Source organism: Protopterus annectens, chromosome 9.part0 (genome assembly GCF_019279795.1).
Source record: "Protopterus annectens isolate FY-2018-M chromosome 9.part0, PAN1.0, whole genome shotgun sequence".
Lineage (NCBI taxonomy): Eukaryota > Metazoa > Chordata > Ceratodontiformes > Protopteridae > Protopterus > Protopterus annectens.
Window position 1 is genome coordinate 863,305,498 of NC_056743.1, and position 22,500 is coordinate 863,327,997.

General features: G+C 42.3%; 1 protein-coding gene across 2 annotated transcripts in view; it reads right to left on the minus strand.

Annotated features, from left to right (window-relative positions):
- The window catches only part of LOC122811616 (RLA class II histocompatibility antigen, DP alpha-1 chain-like), a 202,188-nt gene that overhangs the window by 172,897 nt on the left and 6,791 nt on the right, over positions 1–22,500 (minus strand). The gene's annotated exons all lie outside the window — the stretch shown is intronic.

Below are 22,500 nucleotides of genomic sequence, written 5' to 3' on the forward strand. Positions count from 1 at the left end.
AGCAGAGATCTTTGTCTGTGTTCTCTGTATATTATGGACTCCTAAGTGGTGATTTGTGCCTTGCCTACCATGCCCTTAGAGAGCCTGTTATCCTTGACCTCCTTTGTCTCACTAAATCAAATAGGGCTGCTAAGACTAAAAAGAGAGATCATAACCTATATCAAATAAATATAACATAATGAAGGGACAGGTTCATCCCCCAACATTTCCTCCTGCTTTGGAATAGACTTCCTCTACAAAAAATATGACTCATTGTCTTCCTTCAGACAAAACCTGGATGACTGAATGGGTACCCTTAAATTTATACCAGGGTTAACAGATCTCACCCTTCTTGATATAAACAAAGTAAAGCCTGAATGTGATTATTTTGTGAGGCACACATGGTCAATAGAGATGATTTGCCTTGTATAAAGTATGATCCTATGTAAATATGTATCTATCTATTCAATCTATGTAAATACATATATTCACTATATATGTAAATATATACACTATCCCAGGAACTCAGAAATAACATCTTTGGTGGTTAAAGCTGTGACCAGAAAGGGTTCTTTCTACGATGCAGGAAACTGTAAATCAGAGACATGTTAGCTGTAATAAGGAAAGACCTCATAATGGGCTAATTTGTATGACTCTGAAGTGTCCTTAACTACTGCAAGTGCAAATTAGCACTTTCCTGTGGAAGACAGCAATAGTGACTCATGGACAATTTTTGCACAGGCACCTTCCATTCACTCTTCCACACACATGCACCCATTCTGACATACACACACACACACATACACGCACACACACACACACACACACACACACACACACACACACACACACACACACACACACACACACACACATATATATCACTTATACCTGTACATACACTCATGTATGCAGCTATACACATACACACATATGCATCCCTCACCACCACCATTACCTGACTACTAAACTCCCTGGTATTTATCTCTAGAACAATCAAGTGAACACAAGCTTTTGGCTGTGTTTATTAACATGGTAGCTGATATAATTTACACTGCCCAATGATTCTCTGCAATTTCCAGGGGAGAGGACATGACTAATTAGTTTATGCTGTTTCCCCGGCATGTCTTATTATAATTTGTGGTACACCATGGAGGCTGTTCACCATGGTGCTGCATCTCTTTGTGGTACACCTTGCAGTAACCTTTCTGAATATGATACACACACACACACACACACACACACACACACACACACACACACACACACACATATATATATATATGTGTGTGTGTGTCTGTTTTGTGTGTGTGTGTGTGTGTGTGTGTGTGTGTGTGTGTGTGTGTGTGTGTGTGTGTGTGTATTTCACTATTAACAACATTAATACGTTAATGATAATGGAATAAATAAAGATGGTGAGTTTGATTTTAAAAATCTTTCAAGTTGGAAATTAAAAAAAGGATACCCACTGAATGAAATTAGAAAATAAATTTGGACATTAAAATACTGTTGTCAGAACTGTTAATATTTTGGTAGACATTCCAGGAAACGTGCTGATCCGTGACATTCCAGAGCAGGCTACCACTGTACCTAAATTTTATAACAGGCGAAAGAAAGAAAAAAAAGGTACACATTTCATTGTCAAGGGTCTGCCATTAACATGCTTCTCAACTGTATAGATTTTTACAGAATGTCCAGATTTTTGCCTCATATTTTTGGGCTGCTATGCATAAAATTGTGTTTTTTTGGCAAATCATTGCCAACTCTGAAGTCAGAATATAATGACAAACTTTTGAGATTCAGACTTCATACCATTCAGTAAATTCATGCTCATACAAAACCCGTTATTCTATCAACTTTCTAAGCTTGTAAGAAAAATATTTAAAATGTGTCCCTCTTTTTGGGCTTTTGTCTCCTCATTATTTATGTCTTTGACCAGATTTCTTGCTCTAAGAGGTTGAGAGCTAAGTACATAAATAAGGTTTAGAATGCTGCTTAAAGACTGAATCAATTGTACTTTTCTAAAAAGAGTAAATTTTGGAGTATTTAAAGAAGTAATGCTACAGTTTTAGAGAAGCTTATCAGTTGTATACAAACAGTACTGATTTGGCACGATTCATTATAATAGCAAAAAGACAAGTTTTTATGTGGAATTATATACATAGAATGTTTAATACTCCATATAAAAGCTCTAAATTTAGTAAATGACTTCTGCAGTTCATTAGAGATGTAGTAAAAATGTAAAATCTGATTGGACACACGTTTATGGATTGTAGAAAATTAAATGTATGTTGGGAAGAGATAAATACATTTTTTAAGTGGCTGTAGTCTGATAATTCTTCTTTAACTAGATCAGTAATACTAATGAATGTTCTACTTCTTGTGTCTATAAAAGCCAAAGAGTAAGGATTCCTGCTCTCTTGGCAGTTGCTAGAAAAGTTATTATAAAAAACTGGAAATTGAACTTACACCTGGATTTACTAATCTTCCATGCAGGATTAGCTTAGTCCTGCATGGATCCAACCGTTTAGGAGCAGGACGGCAGCGCGCCATGCATATTAATGAAGGCTCGCTGCCTGAGCTCCAAATCTTACATGGAGCATGTGAGAGTGCAGGGGGCATGTCTGGGAGCAGAGCTCTCAGAATATACATGCCCCCACAATGAAGAACAGCAGAAAGGCCAAAAGAATGAGTGAGACCGCTCATAGGTGTCCGCATACCCCCAGCAACATCCCCCCACGTGTACAACAGCAATAGTAAATGCAAACAAAATAAACATACCATTTTTTTTTTTTTTTATGAATCCGATTAATCTAACCGTAGGTGTGCTGGTTTGCCCATCGCTTAGTTATGGTTTATGCAGCTTAAATGGCAGAAGAGGATAACAAGGAAGATATATGCAAATGCAACAATATAGCAATAGTATAGTGGGCAGAGCATTTGCCTTACGAGCAGGCATTCCCGGTTCGATTCCCACTGCAACACATTTCATTTTCCATGTCAAATCATGTTATGACCAATATTTTACTTGCATAACCTACTAAATAACATATATTTGTGAACTGGAGTACTGCATTAAATGCAGATGTGAGGTGTCAGTGTCATAAAGTTGCAAAGTCCACAGATAATCATATGTGCCCCATACAGTATATGTACACAGGAATCATGGAAACAAATGGAAGGTATAATGTGTAATGAATGATAACTCCATACAGCTTCCAAATCCCCCACCTTCCCAAGAACCATTAGATATTACTGTCTAAATTAGTGCCATGGTAAGTGGGAGTAAGCACTAGTAAACAAGTGTAAGCAGTATTAAGCAGTAGTAAGTGGGAGTAAGCATATGTAAGCACTAGTAAGTGGGTTTAAGCCCATTTGCATGGGGGTAAGCAATGCGCATACAGGTTAAGCAATATAGAAGCTAACTCTCTGTAAGCATATGTAACCGAAGGTTAGCATTGCTTACCCTGGTGCAAACCTATGCAAACCTGCTTGCAAGTGCTTAAAATTGCCTTAATCACTCTGTATCCAACAGCCACTGTTCTGCCCAGCAACAAAATGAACAGCCTTGCTGATCTTGAACCCAGGACCCTATACACTATAGTCACAGCAGTTAACCACCAAGCCATTACAGCAGTACATAAGCATGAGGTATCACCAAACAAACCCTCACTATAGTAAAATCAAACTGAACATGTAAAAGGAATCAGTATACAGTCACATGTTCTATAACCTACTACATAACATAAAGATGTGAACTGGAGTACTAAAGTAAAGCCAGATGTGAGGTGTAAATGTAATAGAGTGTTGAAGTCCCCTACTAAACAAGGACCTAGACTTAGGGACACAGGTGGACCGTGGTCTCACTTTCGATAACCACATCGCCACAACAGTCAGGAAATCCTTCTATGTGGCACACCTCATCACTAAGGGCTTTTCATCCAGAAAAAAGGAGGTCATTGTCCCACTGTACTCATCCCTCATTAGACCCATTATAGAGTATAATGCCCTGTTTGGTATGTATCTCACAAGACATATGCAACAGCTGGAAAGGCCACAGAAATACCTCACTAAAAGAATCATAGGCCTAAAGCAGATGCCATATGCTGACCATCTAAAAAAACTCCAGCTATACTCTGTGGCATATCACCTACTCAGAGGTGATCTCTACTTAACATACAAGGCCATGTCAAACCCTGAGCTGTTGGACATGCTCCACTTAAAGAAATACCAATCCCTCAGAGCCACACACTCCAGGGATCTAAACCTTGTCATCACAATGAACAAAACATGCTGGAGGAATAGGTTCCTGACCCAGAGACTCCCCATACTCTGGAATAGACTGCCCATACATGTCAAGCAGAGCACCTCATTGGCCCTCTTCAAAAGGAACCTTGATGATTGGATGGGAAATAGGAAATTCACCCTGGGGATCATGTCAGTCGCCCTGCTAAACAGCGGCCCAGAGAAGTAAATATTGTGGGAAGAAATATCCAGGGAATTGTTATGGCTAGGCTTGCATAGGCCCTAGGGCCGATAGCCTAGTACCAACCTATGAACCTATGAACCTCATACAGTGTATGTACACATGAATCATGGATACCAGACATACGTGTAAGTTGCAATGAAAAATAAATCAATGCCAAAACGCAAATATAATGAAAAGTCAATTTTAAGCAACTCTAAACATTGCACAGGCCAGCTTAAGAGGTGTAAGCAATGTGTAGGCCAGCTGACTCAATGTGCCCAGTGGTATACCCCTTTAAAAAATACCAACCTTAGGTAAGCAGGTTTGACCATAGCCTAGCCTTTTCAAAACTGGCCAATCGTGGTAAAGTGCGGGAAATCAGCCCTACATAAACCGAACAGGCGGGAATACATCTCGTAACTGGTTGCAGCTTCCTCTTGCAGGCACCATGGCAGAAAGGGGAGAGGGAGTGCACTTCTGGGTGCAGTGCTGGGTCATCCAGGAGTCCAGAGTCATGGCAGGACTCCTTGTCAAAGACCATGAGCAGGGACTGCTGCAGGGCCAGTACCAGGGTTCCCTATATAAGGCAGTAGGCTAGGACTGTCTCGCCTGTGACTTCATCAGTGCCACTGGCATACCCCGAACTGGTGAGTAGGTCAGGCATCACTATGCTGACCTGAAGCGGTGAAAGGGGGATCTCTTGGATCAGTGGATCCAAGAGGCTAGGATGACAGGGGAGGTCCCAGCTGTGTGTAATTATCCCTCCACCACCTGTTTAATAATTGCCATATCATGTATGTTATGGATAGGTATGGCTAAATATTCCTCTTATGTCCTTCACAGCTGCAAGTGAGTGGGCCACGAACCAGGAGGCCCATTGCTATTGCCTGGAGAGGTTGCGACATGAGGCAGGTTAGTAATACTCTTGCATTTACTGTCATAGGAAATAAATCTAAAAGTGTTGTAAATTAATTGCCAGTATAAAACCTGTATTGTTTAAGGCAATATATATATAAGGAATATGGCAGAAAGATTCTCATATAGTTTGTATGGAAATAAAAGCATAATAGCCTGACAATAAAGGTCTAACTGCTGGACTGCATGTGTATACTCTGGTAATGTAGATTTGCAATCACTTAATAGTACTGTTGTATTAAGCACTGTTACCCACACTGTGCAACATAAATAGAATGTGTAGGAATGTCTGTATATGACTGGTGTAATCCCCAGAGGTCACTTAGTACAACTGAGAGACACACATAGAAAACAGTGAAAAGGCAGACAACAAAATCCAAATAGCACATGTAACTGAGACATGAACTTTTGTATTTTTAGCACACACAGCCATGGTTTGAATCCTGGGAGTGGTAGTAGTCTGCATACAGAATCATACCCCACAACTGTACAGATATGTCCAGAATGTCTGGTAAATTGGCCCATATCAGCTGCCTGTCACCCTGTCCTCCTGGGAAATCATTGGGATGATCCCAGACGTATAGGCAGCAAACAGGAAATACAACTGATTGTCACACATCTATGAGAACAAAGCTGGCACACTAGCAACTCCCCAAAATCTTATGAGAGTAATAAGCCACATATGCCCCATGTACATCCCCATGTTCTCAAGCTGTGACCAGAGTGTGTACAGTAACAGAGTGATATGTATGTGCATAATAGTAATGTGGAATCTGGTACTGTGTGTGGCAACATTCAGGTAGTGCTAACAAACACTGCTCCCACGGGTATGTAGGATAGAAACACTGTGCCGAGAAAAAAAGCTTGATACCCTGTACTGGTACTGTTTACTCTGGTATTGTATGGAATTGTGAGTGTTGCAGTTGCTCTGAATAATAAGGTATCACTGATCACTGCCACCCACACTGTGCTACATAATATAACTGTGTAGGAAATCCTGTATAAGAGTGCTGTAAGTCAGTAAAGGTTGAAGAGAGCAATAGTCTAGATATGTCCCGGTTCACCTGCATGTGGTCAAGACATGGACAGAGTCTGTGCAAAAAGAGATGGACAGGTATGTGCACAACAGCAACCTGGAATTTGGGAGTATGTGTAGTATGGGAATGCAGGACCCACCTGCCCCACGTCAACTGGCTGTGGCACCAGGCACCAGCACGTCTGGGGCTCAACCTGGGTTCTCCTTGTCTGTTGGGTGGAACTGCCTCAGGGGATGGGGCTTGCCACCCCCTGGGAGCAGGCGCAGACAGGAAGCTGTCACCTGTCGCCAGGTCCAGGTCATGGTACGTAGAGAGCTCGATCAGCAATTTGGAGATCTTCTACGCCAGCTCGAGTGCCGCATATTTCGACTAGAGGGTCAGCCTGGCTCTCTGGCTCAGCCCCCAGCACAGCCACCTTTGGGGCTGTGAAGGTGCAGTGGTGACTGCCCATGTGTGGGGATCTCAGTCCCACTGTTTCCACTAGGGGGCTTATGGGCTTCCAATTTCCCAACACCCCTCCCCATGAAGGTGCTTATCCCCCACATGTGTCATATACTGCCCCTGTATGCGTCTTGTTTGTCTTGTCTGTTAACCTACCCAACCTACCTCCCCAAATATACCTACTATCTCTCCCCAACATCCCACTCTCACCTGAAAAAAAAAAGGCAATCTGTTCCCAAAACAAATATTGCCCCATACATAGCTGTCCATTTCACACACATGTCCACTGGACACATGTAATCTGGTCTAACTGGCATCACAACATATTATTGTTGTCCTCACCCCTCTCTCAGGGGTTCGAGTGTCCAAACCTACCTCAAATTAAGTGTATATGCACAGCTGTTGCTGTAGAAGAAATGGGCAACTATGGACCTTCCCTACACCCTTCTGCAAATCCCTAGCTAATTTCCCCACTGTCTTACCCTCTTTGTGCCCCTTTTTCACCCCTTTCCTATCAACCCTTTTTTCTTTTCTTTTAAAGAAATTAAGCGTGGGGGTAAGCGGGAGTAAGCATTTTTAAGCAGCAGTAAGCAGGTTTAAGCCTGTTTGCACAGGGGTAAGCAATGCCTACACAGGTTAAGCAATTTAGAAGCTAAGTGAGTATAAGAAACTAACTGGAAGTTAGCAGTGCTTACCTCCACACAAACCTGTGCAAACCCACTTACAACTGCATAAAAGTGCCTTAATCACTCTGTATCCAATGGCCCTTGTTCTGCCCAGCAACAAAATAAACAGCCTCTGCAAGGTTCAAACCCAGGACGCTGCAGAATATAGCCAAAGTGATTTGCCACTAAGCCATGTCAGATGCACATAACTCTGATGTTTTCACAAACATATCTTCCATCCCAGTCATTCAACAGTACAGGAAATGTATCTAAACATGTAGATGTATGTGTGTGTGTATATATACATTTGTATCTAAATAGATATATACATATCTATATATGCAGATATAGTTTTATATAGATATATATATATATATATATATATATATATATATATATATGCATACGTCTATAGATATATATGTCAACATCTATATGTCTATATATACATATATATATGTATATATATATATATATATACATATATGTATATATATATATATACAGCAATATATATATATATATATATATATATATATATATATATATATATATATATATATATGTGTGTGTGTGTGTGCATGTGTGTGTGTGTAAGCATTTATATATATCTATATAGCATATAGAGACATACATCTGTAGATAAAAATGGGAACCTAACACAAACATATATGTCCACATGCACCGTTAATGGGGTTGAGGGGGCCCAAACAACATACGTCTTGTAAGTATAGATATCCCCCTCACAGCCAAACACGTTTGCCCTGCAATACACTACCAACTGTTACAGATCCCATAACCAGGACCTGACCCAACATGGGCGCAAGATGTTAACAGTACTCCAACCCACCTGTATGATGCCAGGCTGGTATCAGTAACATATCATGCAGTACAGTCTGGCTACCATAGGGAATGTACAATCTGGAAGCAATCAACATCCCTAAGATACATATACACAGACACATATATGCAGATGCAGATATACATATATATATATATATATATATATATATATATATATATATACATATGTAACTACACATACACACACAGAGATATGTATAGGAAGATACATATGTAGAAGGTGCACACAATACGGAACAGCCACTATCCCTACAGTTACCACCTTACCAACTGGACACTGTATGAGCCACCCATACAAATGACAACTGTTGCCTGCAACATATACCCACAGAGAGGTCAAAGGATATAACATCACACACAGGTTTGCATGCATGGGAAAGCTTTATTTGTGTACTATTACAGTTGTATATGCCATGTCATATAGCTGTTTAGACACTGACATACATATAAACAGAGTAATGTAACTGTGAAACAGTTATATTAATACAGTAGTGTGGAAAGGTTTACATATGTTGCTGTCCAGGCAGAGGCCTTCAAGTAGTACAATAGTAAAGACAGACTGGGCCACAGGATACCAATCAATCAACAGTAAGTAATGGAGATGTATAGTCCAGCAGCCTCTATCTACATATAATATGTAGATATCCGTATGTATATGTGCATATGTATCTCTATCTGTATATGTATAGAAATATATTGCTCTGTATATGTATATATCTGAGTGTTTATATGCATGTATGTATATGCACATATACATATCCATCTATGTATGTCGATATGTATATGTGTATATATCTGTATAGATATATAGATAATTATATATACATATATGTTCACCATATGTCCTGGACATGGAGTGGAGCCCTACCTCAGCCCCAATAGTTCCAACCTCTTAGTGCAAGGGAATGTCAGGTATGTATTGCAGGTATATTTGTAGACTATTGCTTACTGTAATAGGGATTGTCTTCACAGACATGTGTGTGGGAGGTCACATCTTCTTTTAACATGTGCAACATTGGCTACTGACAGACATCCTAAGGACATCATAGTACAGTACCACTGCTAGCACAGTAGTGATCCTGTGGACTACAGCAGAGATATGGCCAATATATGTGGACAGTCTAGCACACTCTGGTCAGTCCAGAGATATACACAGAACCATTTAGTGCAAGACATGTGGACCAAGCCTGACAATGTGGATGTTAACAGCCATGTAGATGGGTATATCACATAAATACTGGTATACATTTGCCCCCATAGGTTATCCATTCACACACCCCTATCTGTCCTGACACATAATAACCACTGGTACAGAGGTGCCATGGCCACATACTACCCAGCAGTTAGTGACATACATCTATACAGCATCCCACTGCTTTGTCTGACATACATGACTGTTATGGTGGCCCAGCAGCAGTACATCTGGCAAGTATCTGGACATAACATCTCACTGGTAAGTACACTAAGCTGCTAGGCATGTAACAAAGCACTGTGCAGGATACAGGCAGACTGCCACAACACTGGCCTACATTTCCTATGGGGGAATACACATGTACCTGCATATATAGCAGGCTCTACAGGCATGTCACAGCACAGAGTAACAGACACCTGTGTGAAAGTGCATAACCACAACCAGTGTGAACACAGCCACACCCACATATGGTAAGCTAGCATAATATTACAGTATATGGACTAGCTGATCAATACCATCCTCATATGTGCCAGTCACACACTAACCCTACATATACTGGGCCTCTACACAGTGTGGTCCGATGCCTGTCTGTGGTATGGGACATGTGTGTGTTTGGCCCTACAAACATGTAAGCCAATAGGGTAATGAAGAACAATGACCTCTACCACAGTCTGTACACAGGCCAAGGTACATTTTCACAGTACACACACTGTCAACAATCACCATAAGTACACAGACCTCAGTACTGTACACACAACCACAGAATGCCCAGGTTGCATCCGCAAATATAACCCCTACTATACATAACATGTGTAGCAGTCTGATATCTCACTGGCTTGTTATCAGATATGATGTCAATAAATATGGTGTACAGAACATATGCACCTCTTACTGCATGACATATGTACAAAGGTTGACAGAGTTGTGGCTGGAGGCACAAGCACAGGGCCAATATTGACATGTTGCTGTGATAACCTCATACATTTACTGTTATTACAGGGTTTGTTGTGACATATGTCCTATGAGGGATATGAAGTCAGTAACTCTCATGGCTGTCACCATGTACTGACTGCAATCCTCACACTATGCTTCTGCAGTTCACAGATAGGTGCTCTGTGGATAACACAAGAAACGAAAGGCACCACACATTGCCCATTCTGCAGATGACCCTACAGATGGGGGTTTCCTCATAAACATAGCACTGACATGACAGGTATTAAATGATGTAGGACAGCCATATCCACACACACCCTGTTAAACCAATATTACTCCAAATGCAGTATAGCAGCACTTACATTCTGTAGTCATGTCAGGCACATCCACATCCTGTGTTTTGGCCTGTTTCCAAAGTGTATGTTGTCAGAGGTAAATCCCCACTCCATCTGTGATGCTGTTTGCTAAACAACAGATCTAGGTCCTGCTCACAGTGAATGAAAAGGCCCAACACTAACATGATGTTCCTAGATATTGGAGTGTGTTTCCTGCAATTGGCTTTAGGAATGTTACCACAGCTGTTTCACATGCAATCAGCTAGAGGAGGGCTGCAATTCATGCAGAGGCCATCAGCTGATCATGAGCATCACTTACAATACACATGCTGCTGCCTAAGCAAAGCAGGTGTAAGTCTCCACATCCACCAGAGAGGGAGTGAGAGAGGCAGACAGAGGCAAAGAAAAGTCAGGGAGGGGTGGGAGAGTAAACCTTAAGCATGTTTGTGTCACACACCTACCAGTACAGGGTATCAAACCCCTGACTATGTATTGCTATCACATGTCTATGCAGTTATTGCATGTGCCACATAGGTTACATGTCGAAGAGCCCTCCAAACGTATATGTGATGGTGAGTGACATCTGCAACAGTGATATGGTAGCTATACAGTAGGTGTAGTACACGTGCCTGTCTGCATGAACAGGTGTCAGCATCAACACAGCCCCACTCTCTCGGGAACCCACACACAGTCACATACTTGGCAGGGTCAGGAATACAACTCCTCACTAGTTAGATTGCCACAATACAGTACTGTGCAGGTATCACATGCACCATAGGGGTTATCTGGAGGTGATATGGGCAAAGGGTATGTGGAGGTGTCTGACATCAGGCAGCATGCTTCAGTATGCCAATGGTGGTTGTAGTGAGTGTGAATGTGGTCATAGGCATCATACATCACACACACAGACACAGGGTGCCAGTACTGACATGCATGGGTGCATTGCTTCATGGGTGTGTAGTGGTTGACTGTGCCAGACGGCTATACAAGGCTAGGTGATGGGTATACTTTGGCATCAGGCCACATGACAATGGTCTGCAGTGTGGCTCAGGGGTGTAGTGCCTGGATTGGCCCACACAGCTGGGTATTGTATTCACCATCCAGTCACCTGGGTAACTATTGTGTGTGGCCATTGCTGTGCATTGCTTGCCCTGTATGTGTTCCTTAGTTCATGACATGGACGATGTTTGGGATGTGCACACGTCCCACATGCATGTACAGTGACATTTGGAACTGTACCTGGGGTGTCTGGCCCATGTTGTGTACACAGATTGTTATCATCAGATGTGCCAGTCCTGGTCTCATGTGGTGGGAACTGGTAATGGACAGCAGGCTGACCCTGCACCTACACTGATAGCATGATACAGGTATTCCCTGATGTCAGTGGTATCTGTCCATACAGGGCATGTGTTTAAGGCATTGTATGTCCTTTGTGGGTCACATTTGATGGCACCACAGATGTTGCTGGTGTCCAGTGGGGAACATAGGGAAGGTGCACTGACTGCATGTGCTTGCCTATTGGACTGATGGACAGGGTGCCATGCGCTCTATAGCCCACTGTAATCACACCATGGTTACTATCAGAGGGAAATATTTAGGGTACTACCAGCATAGCGGTTGTTGCCTAGGCAAGTGTGTGTGTGTATGAGACATGGGTTGAGAGTGCTCTCTGGGTAATACAAGGGTTGCTAACTTTGTTCCCCAGGTCTTGGTATCACATGTAGGGGTATGGATTTGCACCCCAGCCTCTCGCCTATTTCACATCTGTTATTCCTGTAAGGTTGACATTGTGACATATACTAGGGACACCATATAAGAAATTTGCAAAAATCGCTCCACAATGAGCCCAGTTGTTACACACTCACAGCCACCTCCACACAGGATACGAATGACAAACACACGCCCACACACACACACACACACACACACACACACACACACACACACACACACACACACACACACACACACACACACCTGCCATGTCTGGGATTATAACTCCTACCTAACTAGTTTATTACACTACAGCACTAAGCAGTTATAGGATGCACCACGGAGATGATTGGAGTACTCTTTCCCCAAAGGTGCATTTCACAGTAAATGACATCAGCAGGCTTGTCAAAGTAGGGCATTTGAATTGCAGTGAGTGTGATTAGCCTAAAAAGCATTGTTTCCTACACAGACATAGAAACACACACACAAAATCCACACCTGCCATGTATGGGAATAGAACCCCTACCAGAGTTGTATATCACACTGCAGCATTACGCTGTTATAGGACACATCACATGGATTACTGGAGCACTCCTTCCCCATAGGTGTATTTCACAGTTAATGACATCAGCAGCCTTGCCAAAGTAGGACATTTGAATTGTAGTGAGAGTGAGTAGCCTAAAAAGCAGTGGTCCATACACACACACAGTTGTCATGTCTGGAATTAGAACTCCTACCTAACTAGTTTATTACACTACAGCAGTACATAGTTATAGGATGCGCCACAGAGATTTCTGGGCTGCACCTTTCCCAAAGGTGTATTTCACAGTGAATGACATCAGCAGCCTTGCCAAAGTAGGGCATTTGAATTGTAGTCATTGTGACTAGCCTAAAAAGCATTGCTTGCTACACAGAGACATACACACAGTTGCCATGTCTGGAATAAGAACTCCTAACTAATTAGTTTATAACATTACAGCAGTATGCAGTCACAGGATGCGCCACAGAAATTACTGGGCTACACCTTTCCCAAAGTTGTATTTCAAAGTGGATGACCTCAGCAGGCTTGTCATAGTAGGGCTATGGAGAGGACAGTGTGTGTGCATGGGCCATAACCCATTCTTCTAGAGGTTGACACACCACATGCGGGCACACACAGGGTTATATTCCACAGGTATGTGTATACAGCTGCTAGATGACTACTTCCTTGTACAGTCATGTTGCACAGCTATCACTTGCACCACATAGTCTGTAATGCTGACAGATACCGGTGGCTAATGTCTACAGTGAGTGACATTTACACCTCATGTGATTGTAGCCATTTGTCTGTGTGCTGGGCGGGACAGGCCTCATAATGGATGGCTCCTTGTTACAGTCACTCTCTTCCACACATCTATGTGCATTTACTTTTGGCTTATTATAGTGTCTTGTCCTTGGATATATGTCTGTATTCCTCTCCACTGTGTGTGCAAAGCATGACTGGTGCATACTGAGAACTGTATACACTAACATCTGCAACTGCCAGATATGTATGGTCCACTGTTGTTTGCAGACATGGGCTTCATTTGTTTGAGTGAACATGCCCAGTATGACGTTTCGATATGTTGTTGTCTGACATTGCTTTCATTTCTCTAAGTGTGTGAGCATGCCCAGTATGCCCTTTTGTATTGAATGTGTGGATTGATTCCAGGTAGTTTATACTCCAGTACAGACCTTTGTGTTGTACACCTACAGGTAGCAAACTGTTTCTGCGGGGTATCCGTCAATCATTTGGCAATATAGGGACAAACTGTGCAGGAGATAGTGTATACTGTAGGTGATTGTGTCTGTGCTGCTTCAGCTGCATGGTACTGCTGTTAGCAGAGATATTCAGGCATATGTACTGTTACACACAGTGATGTTTTCTGTCCTCATGTACTGTCAGGTGGACATTCTTGCTCACAGTGATGTCTTGGGGGACACGGGTGACTGCAGCTGTGTCCGGTATTGTGGGCAGATGCCTACATATTCATGGTAAGTTATGCCATTCTGGAGGGGGAGCTGCAGACACTTGCTGCTGGGTCTGTGTATCTGGTTCAGCACCTTGGTACAGTGCTGGCAGAGGATCCCATACTTGTACATCCATCGACATGACAGTATGGCCTTATCTTGCTGTGGCAATACCTCACAGCTGTACAGATTTGCACAGGTTACCCAGAGGGAGGGGCCATGAGTCAGGACATTACCCCTACTGTGGTGTATGGGCAGGTGTGTAGCCACCCATTTATGTGTTTACAGCCAGGGATAGTGTGGGCACCCAGCTTGGTGTCAGACCCTGCACATTCCATGCTGCACATGCTCCCACCCCCCTCTGTTATTCTATCCTCTTCCATACATTATGCATACATTGTCTGATACTTTTCCTAAGGCTATCACCCCATCATAGCTGTGTTTTAGTGTTGGCACACAGTTCATGTAGTGGGATATGGTGGACATGTTACTGTGGTTTGTCCACATGGCTTTGCATATGGCTTATGTGGAGTGTGTTATGTTGTTATTTGGGTGTCAATGACATAACATGCATTGGCAGTACATGTGAGACACAGGCCTTTGGCAGAGGCCTATAGGTCATTTGGTGTTGATGCAGGCCAGATGTGGCAGGCTACTGCATTCTGTCAGTTCTACAGTCTCAGACCACCATACAGTATATTCCCCTGGGGTGACAGGGTAGGTGTGCTAGGTGTTCATGCCAATACCTTCTATCAGTCTTGATCAGGTAGTTTGGATTCTGGCAGGCTGCTACCTACGGCTAGGGACACACCTGCATGGGACTCCTGCACTGCATGCTGCATTCTTTCATATTGCCATATACAGGTGGGGTCATATTGTACCCATTCCCCACAGCAGGGATACGACCAGAGTGGTACCTGTGGGTGGTGTTTGGGTGAGCTGGGTGCATGTGTACTAGGGACACTACTTGCATCTGACACACAGATATGCATGGGGCATTCCAGTTATGCTGGCATGTGCAGGTACATCAGCTGTTTCCCAATACATCAGTCCTACCTCCTTTGTGATCTGCAAGTATTCAGGCAGACAACACCGGTATCCCCTTCTACAGGACCAGATTATGTGATGCATACCTGTATGTACAATTCCAAGGGTGTGTCAATTTCATAGTTACACAATATATACTGTATGTCTGGGGTACTTTCCCCTGTGTAATGCTTGTATGTCTAGTCCAACAGCCATGTCATGTCAGTCTTTCAGATGGCGACACATATTACCACCATACATTTACAATGACTTACTGCTAGCATGTGTTATACTGGTGGGAATTGTCTTTGGCACTACAGTTGTGAGGACTTGGCCCTATCATCAGCAGTAGTGGGCAATGGCCGCCAGGCCTTACCTCCACATGCATACATACTGACCACTCTCACACAATATGAAACCCACAACAACCTAACACACACATATCTGCAGCTTGTACAAATGCTACAATCTATCCTGCTACCTTGGCCAACTCTGGGCATCTGTGCTCCACTGGTATTATAGCTACACATACATGTTACTACATTTCTACATAGGGTTGTGGGGGGGGGCACAACTGACTGTTGCAATGTGTGTACATCAGATTGGGGGAGCACACCAGACAGTTACTCCATTTCTAAATAGGTTTTGGGGGGTACACCTGACTGTTACTACATTTCTAAGAAGAGTTGGGGAGAGCACACCTGACTGTTTCTACATTTCTACACAGGACTGGGGAGGGGGGCACACCTGACTGTTACTACATTTCTACGCAGGATTGGTGGAGTGGCACACCTGACTGTTTCTACATTTCTGCACAGGATTGGGGGGGCACACCTGACTGTTACTACATTTCTACACAGGAGTGGGGGGCACACTTGAATGTTACTACATTCCTACATAGGATGGGGGGCACACCTGACTGTTTCTACATTTCTACACAGAAATGGGGGGAGGCACACCTGACTATTTCTACACAGGATTGGGGGGGGCACATCTGTCTGTTTCTACATTTCTACACAGAGGTTGGGAGAGGGCACATCTGACTGTTACTACATTTCTACACTGTACTGGGTGAGGGGCACACTTGACTGTTTCTACATGTCTACATAGGAGTGGGGGGCACACCTGACTGTTACTACATTTCTACATAGGATTGGGGGGGCACACCTGACTGTTTCTACATTTCTACACAGGATTGGGGGGGCACACCTGACTGTTTCTACATTTCTACACAAGATTGGGGCGGCACACCTGACACTTGTACACATTTGCTATGACTGTACTGTCAGGTACTCCATTTCATTCTGTATTCTAACCTATCATGCTGACTAGAGGTATATCAGTGTACTACAGGTCTTAGGTTTAATTGACCTACATATTAGTTTCTGACTTCCTACCCTTCAGAACTAACATCCCACTGCCTGGCCTGATGTAGTTTGTCTGTGTATGCCTGGGGGGAGGTTATCCATAGGCATCATTCAGAGGCCATAGCACAGCCTTTGTTTGTGTTTGTCTACACCTGTCCTGCTGGCTGAGACTGTTGTTGGGTATGTGAACCTCCCTGACTAACATGTGTGAGTCATATGGATACACATGTGGCCCAGCACATTTCCTGCAGTGGGTTTTGTCACCCTGTGTAGTATTGGCTACTATGGTGACACCAGTATTTGTTACAGATTTCATGGTGCCACTATAGGTGTCTACTATTCGCTGGCATACCATTCAGCCACCCGATTCCCTTGCATGCTCACATCCATACCATAGCTACAGGTAACAACAAATACTACTCCATTCAGCAATTGGTAGGTTGAGTGACTTACCTTGTGGGTGTGCCAGTATTGAGGGTGGTGCTGCAGGGCTGCCTATGTTAGATGCACATAGTACACTTCCTACACATGGTTGAGTACAGGTAGTGTCATGTTTGGCATCCCTTTTACTGTATGTGCGAGTCAGAGAGAGGTGTCATTCCCTGGGTCCCTCCTGTGTCAGTGTATGTGCTATGCATTGCCTCTTGCCATGCCTCCTTCTACCTACTGGGGCAGGCTCAGGTTGTTCCTCCTCCAAGTCACTCTGTGCCTGTGCAGGCCTTGGCAATGGTGGGAGCTGTGTGGCCCTGCCTCATGCTGTTCCTGCTGCAGCTATTTCTGCAGGATCATATTGTGCAGCATGGCACATACGATGACAATTTGGGTAGATATAGCTGGTGAGTACTGCAAAGCTCCACCGGATGTGTCCAGGCACTGGAACTGTGACTTGAACATCCCAAACACATGCTCTATTATAATTCTGGTCTGTGCATGTGCCTCATTATGGAGTTCTTGTTCGGGTGTATATGCATTTCTGATGGGTGTCATTAGCCACGGCTCCAGTGCATAACCAGCATCCCCCACAAGGTGACCATAAGGGATGTCCCCATTGGCAAATCTTTGGTACAGCTGCATCAGATGCCAGATGTGGGAATCGTGATAGCTTCCAGGGCAGCCATCACACACATTCATTATTATGCCCTGGGCATCACACACAACCTGGCAGTTGATGGAGGGGAAGCACTTGCGGTTGATGTAGACCCTACCCTGCTCACTAGGTGGTGCTTTGATGCGTGTGTGCATGCAGTCTATAGCATCCAATAGCTCAGGATATTCTGCTATTTGGTGGAACAGTTGCATATTGCTGGCCAACACCTCATAGGTGTTGGGGAAATATACGTGCTTACCGGCATGTGCTGACATGGCATCCAGGAACTGGTGGAGTACCCTGGATGCTGATGCCTGTGAGATCCCCATCATATCCCCAGTTGGCCTTTGGAAGGTACCTGTAGCTAGTATTCGTCATCCTACACATACCTTGGTATCCACTGGGATGGGTTCCCCTCTGTTATTTCTGTGTGTCAGGCATGGCCGGCACAGCTCAACAATCTGCTGTAGGAGGTCCCTGTCCACCCTATAGTGCTCCACTATCTCCAGCTCATGTAGCCCCTGGTAGGTTACCCTGGGTCTGTACACTTTTCTCCGTCTCCTCACTGTGGGTTGGTCGACAGCATTCACGTCCTGACCACCCTCAGCCTCTTCCACATGTTGTATGACAGCTATTGCAGCCCCTATAATTTGTTGTTTTGTTTGTTAAAACTTCCCCGCTTGTATACACCGGTGGTGTAGAGTATGGGAAAAAACAGAGGGAAAGGTGTTTACATAGTTTATAGTAGTGTTCTGGGCTGGGCTGGTCTGCTGCCTGTGTAATTGGCTGATTCTGATACATTTCACCTGCCAGCTATGCTAGTTCTCCTAGATTGCCTTCCTACTGCTGTTTTCCCTTCCCATTGCCTTCCTGTTTAAGCCCGGGGGCATGCCACACAAACATAGTGCTCAAATGTGCACAGAACTGCTATTTCCTGGTTTGCTTTTTTTTTCCTTTAAAACCCGGTGCACGGCACACACACCCACTTAGGCAATGTAAGCAGTGCTAGGCAGCTTTAGACACACCCCCTTGCTTAGCTCTGCTAAGCTAGGAGCAAACCTGAGCCACAGGGCTCCAATCCACTTACAGTATGCCTAACACACCCCCTGTGATGTCAGCTGACTCCTACACTTGCACCAAGCTATTCCTGCTCTTACACTGTTGGGTGCTGACTAGCATGCAGGGGAAATCTGGGATTCAGTATCATTTCCCCTCATTTGCCTAGGATTGCCTGCTAATGCCTAGTTACATGTCCCACACTGAGCCTCCCTACTTAGCAACCACTGTTCACTGGCCATGTTGTCTTCTGCCTGCCATTGAGTATAATGGCAAAATAGTGATTTTGGTTAGAATGCTTATTTTATGTTTTTTTTTCTTATTTTCCACACAATCCTGTTTGAGCACCGCTGCCCTACACTTAAACAGCCGAGATCAGCTAAAAAAATAAAATAAAAGTTTAGTTTTTTAATTTTGGAAATGTTTTCCATGCCAATGGCCTTATAGTTGACCATTGGCATGCTTTCTACATGATATCCACCCTTTATTTGGAGCTGTCATGGCTCCGTTTTGTAATTTGCAGAAATGTACTCCGTTACTGGTGGAGTACATTTCTGCAGATTACACTAGTCCTGCACAGCTGGTTTCCAGCTTCCTGGATCTCAAATTCACCTCATTGGCATGAATTTCTCCTGCAAATGGGGAAATTTGCATACGGGGGCTGAGTCCTTGCAGGACTAGTGCAGGAGCGCTTGTGGACGTCCCTACAGGTTATTCCTGGATCACACAGCAGACATATTGCCTGCTGGAGCTCCTGCACTAGTCCTGCACACCGTGCAAGGCTAGCAGAATCCGGGGGCTAGTTCCAACATTCGAAGACTTTTTAAATTTAATAAAAGTACTTTGTAAAACTGCAAAAGAAGTGATCAGAATAAGATCTATATATTGCAGTAAGACCTTTAGTTGGGATAACCTTGAAATGTTGCTATTGAAATACCAAGATTCTTGATGTGTTAATTGTATAAAATTATATTGATTTGATTCAATGTATTCCTATCATTGTATACCAATATATGAAGTTGAATTTCTTCTTTTCTGTGTATATAGTGTAAATATGTTAATAAAAATCGTCTGAAAAAAGAATAAGACAAGTATATTTATGTAAGACTAATAGCATCAAATATTCCTGGGACATACTGCATAATGTGGGAAAAAAAGCTTGTACTACCAGATGTCAAAATTTAAACTGTGGACGTATTCCCTAGTGAAGTTTATATTTGTCCATAGTGAAATACATATCTTCTATGCTTTGGAAGTACTTCAGATAAGAGACATGCCTTAACTATACTTAACTTTCATTTCTTTAACTATGCAAATTTGCCTAACTTTCAGTATGTGCATGTAGCTCAGGTAATTTACATGCTACATATATTACATATGCTATATGCCTTGAATATAACACATGTAATGCTTACCATGAATGTTTCAACGTTCTGCTTGTTCCAGACAAAATCTGACATGCTCGCAGCTTATTAGGTACATATTCGTACTGTTGCCATAATAATAAATATTTGAAAAGTTCCCTGGTGATCTTTCTTTGTTGTTAGAGGGCAAGTTAATAGAAAACTAGGCAGACTGCTTATTATTGTTCAACAACAAGTTAGTGTATGTTTCCAGGGAGTAAACAAATCATCCCTTCGGTCTCACTTCCTTTCATGTTCCTTCTTTGTAAAGTTAGGCTAACCAACAATTTATAGTTACCAGGATCTCTTCTAAACTATTTTACATCAAGGAAGTAAATCATTAAATAGGATTATTTAATAAAAGGCTTACAAAAACATGAAAAGGCAATTAGTGCTGCCATTTAAAAACAAGGATTTAACTGCCCATCTCCTCCTCATCACATTTGTATGTAAGCTACCCTCACTTCCTCCATATTTTTATTGCTTGCATACAGTGTGCACAAAGTGTGAATGTTGCTGAGAGCAAAGCTGCATTATTTTCAGGGAATGATACCTTTCTTTGATGAGCAGCTACCTCAGACAAAATTATATTATGTAAAAGCCTCTGGAAAAATTTTTATAAAAAGCAAGCAACTCTCGGAATATTCACAAACTCCAAAAACACAGATGAATTCCATGTGGTGAAGCCAATAGGACAATGGGTAACAACAAATAGAATCCAGTTGTGGTCAAATAAATTTTTAATTCAAATGGCGATAATATAATTTAGCTGAACACCTTGATTCCTGACATTAAGAACTTCATCAGAACAAATAATCTTAAAGGCAGACATCATACTAGATATTTAAAGGTAAAACCACACCTCCAAAAAGGTTAAAACCAGTAAGATCATATTACTAATTTAATACAATTTTAAGGCTTAGAAATTTTAAAATCGGCAAACCACATATTTTTTGAAATTTTAATAAAAATCTGAGTTCTAATTCCACTTCACATTCACGTTTTTAAATGCCAGTTGAATTCAGATGAGCAGCCTTTTCACATCTGACATGGAATCCTTCTTATATGATCACTGTTGATTTTTTGACTCCATTAAGTAGGTCCTTTATCATAAGTGATGCCAGAAAACAAACTTTGCTGTTATTATTTACAATTTCAATGTCAAAGTGAAAATAATATGATATAATCTTTATAACACACCTAAAAAGCAAGACTGGCTTTGACTTCTTATTCATCATGGCACACCTAAAGTGTGTGTGTGTTGATGTATTACTATTTTAGCATAGATATACTATACTTTCATTGTATCCTGTTACTAACATGAGGCCTGTGTGCCTGAAATGACACTGGACTAATAGTATGCACCATAATAATCTACAACTCAAACTATGCATATATTTTGAATTACTAAGGTAAAGCTTGCTCCCTGAGGCTTCAATTAAAATGGGTCTTGGCACAATGTGAGCTACTGGCTCACAAAAAAAACATAAACATAATAATAAATAGCAGTGACCTATGTAAAAGTAATGTCTTTCGGCTTTTCCCGGTTAGAGATTGCCACAGCGGAACTCCGGTCCGTTAATGATTGGCAGTGGATTTTTATGGTGCCGAGTTGCCGTGACCTATGTAAACATGTAAATCTGCAGGCGCAGTTGGGCACATGTGTATAGGTCCTTGGTCTGATGATCTAACATATTTGGAGGCCCTCCTGTTGTATTGGGGAGGTCTAGGCTCTGAAACATATATATTTTTATTTGTTTATTACTTTTAATCAGGTAAGTACACTGGTCCAATCCTGGCCAAGAGACAAAGCATGTGAATATCAACAGATAAGAATAGAGCATGACAAGAAATCATTAAAAATAGGTAATATATAAATATAATACATTCAACATAAACATAGCAAGCAATGTATAGAATATACTGTGATAATGTTTATATATATATATATATATATATATATATATATATATATATATGTATATATATATATATATATATATATATATATATATATATATATATGGCTA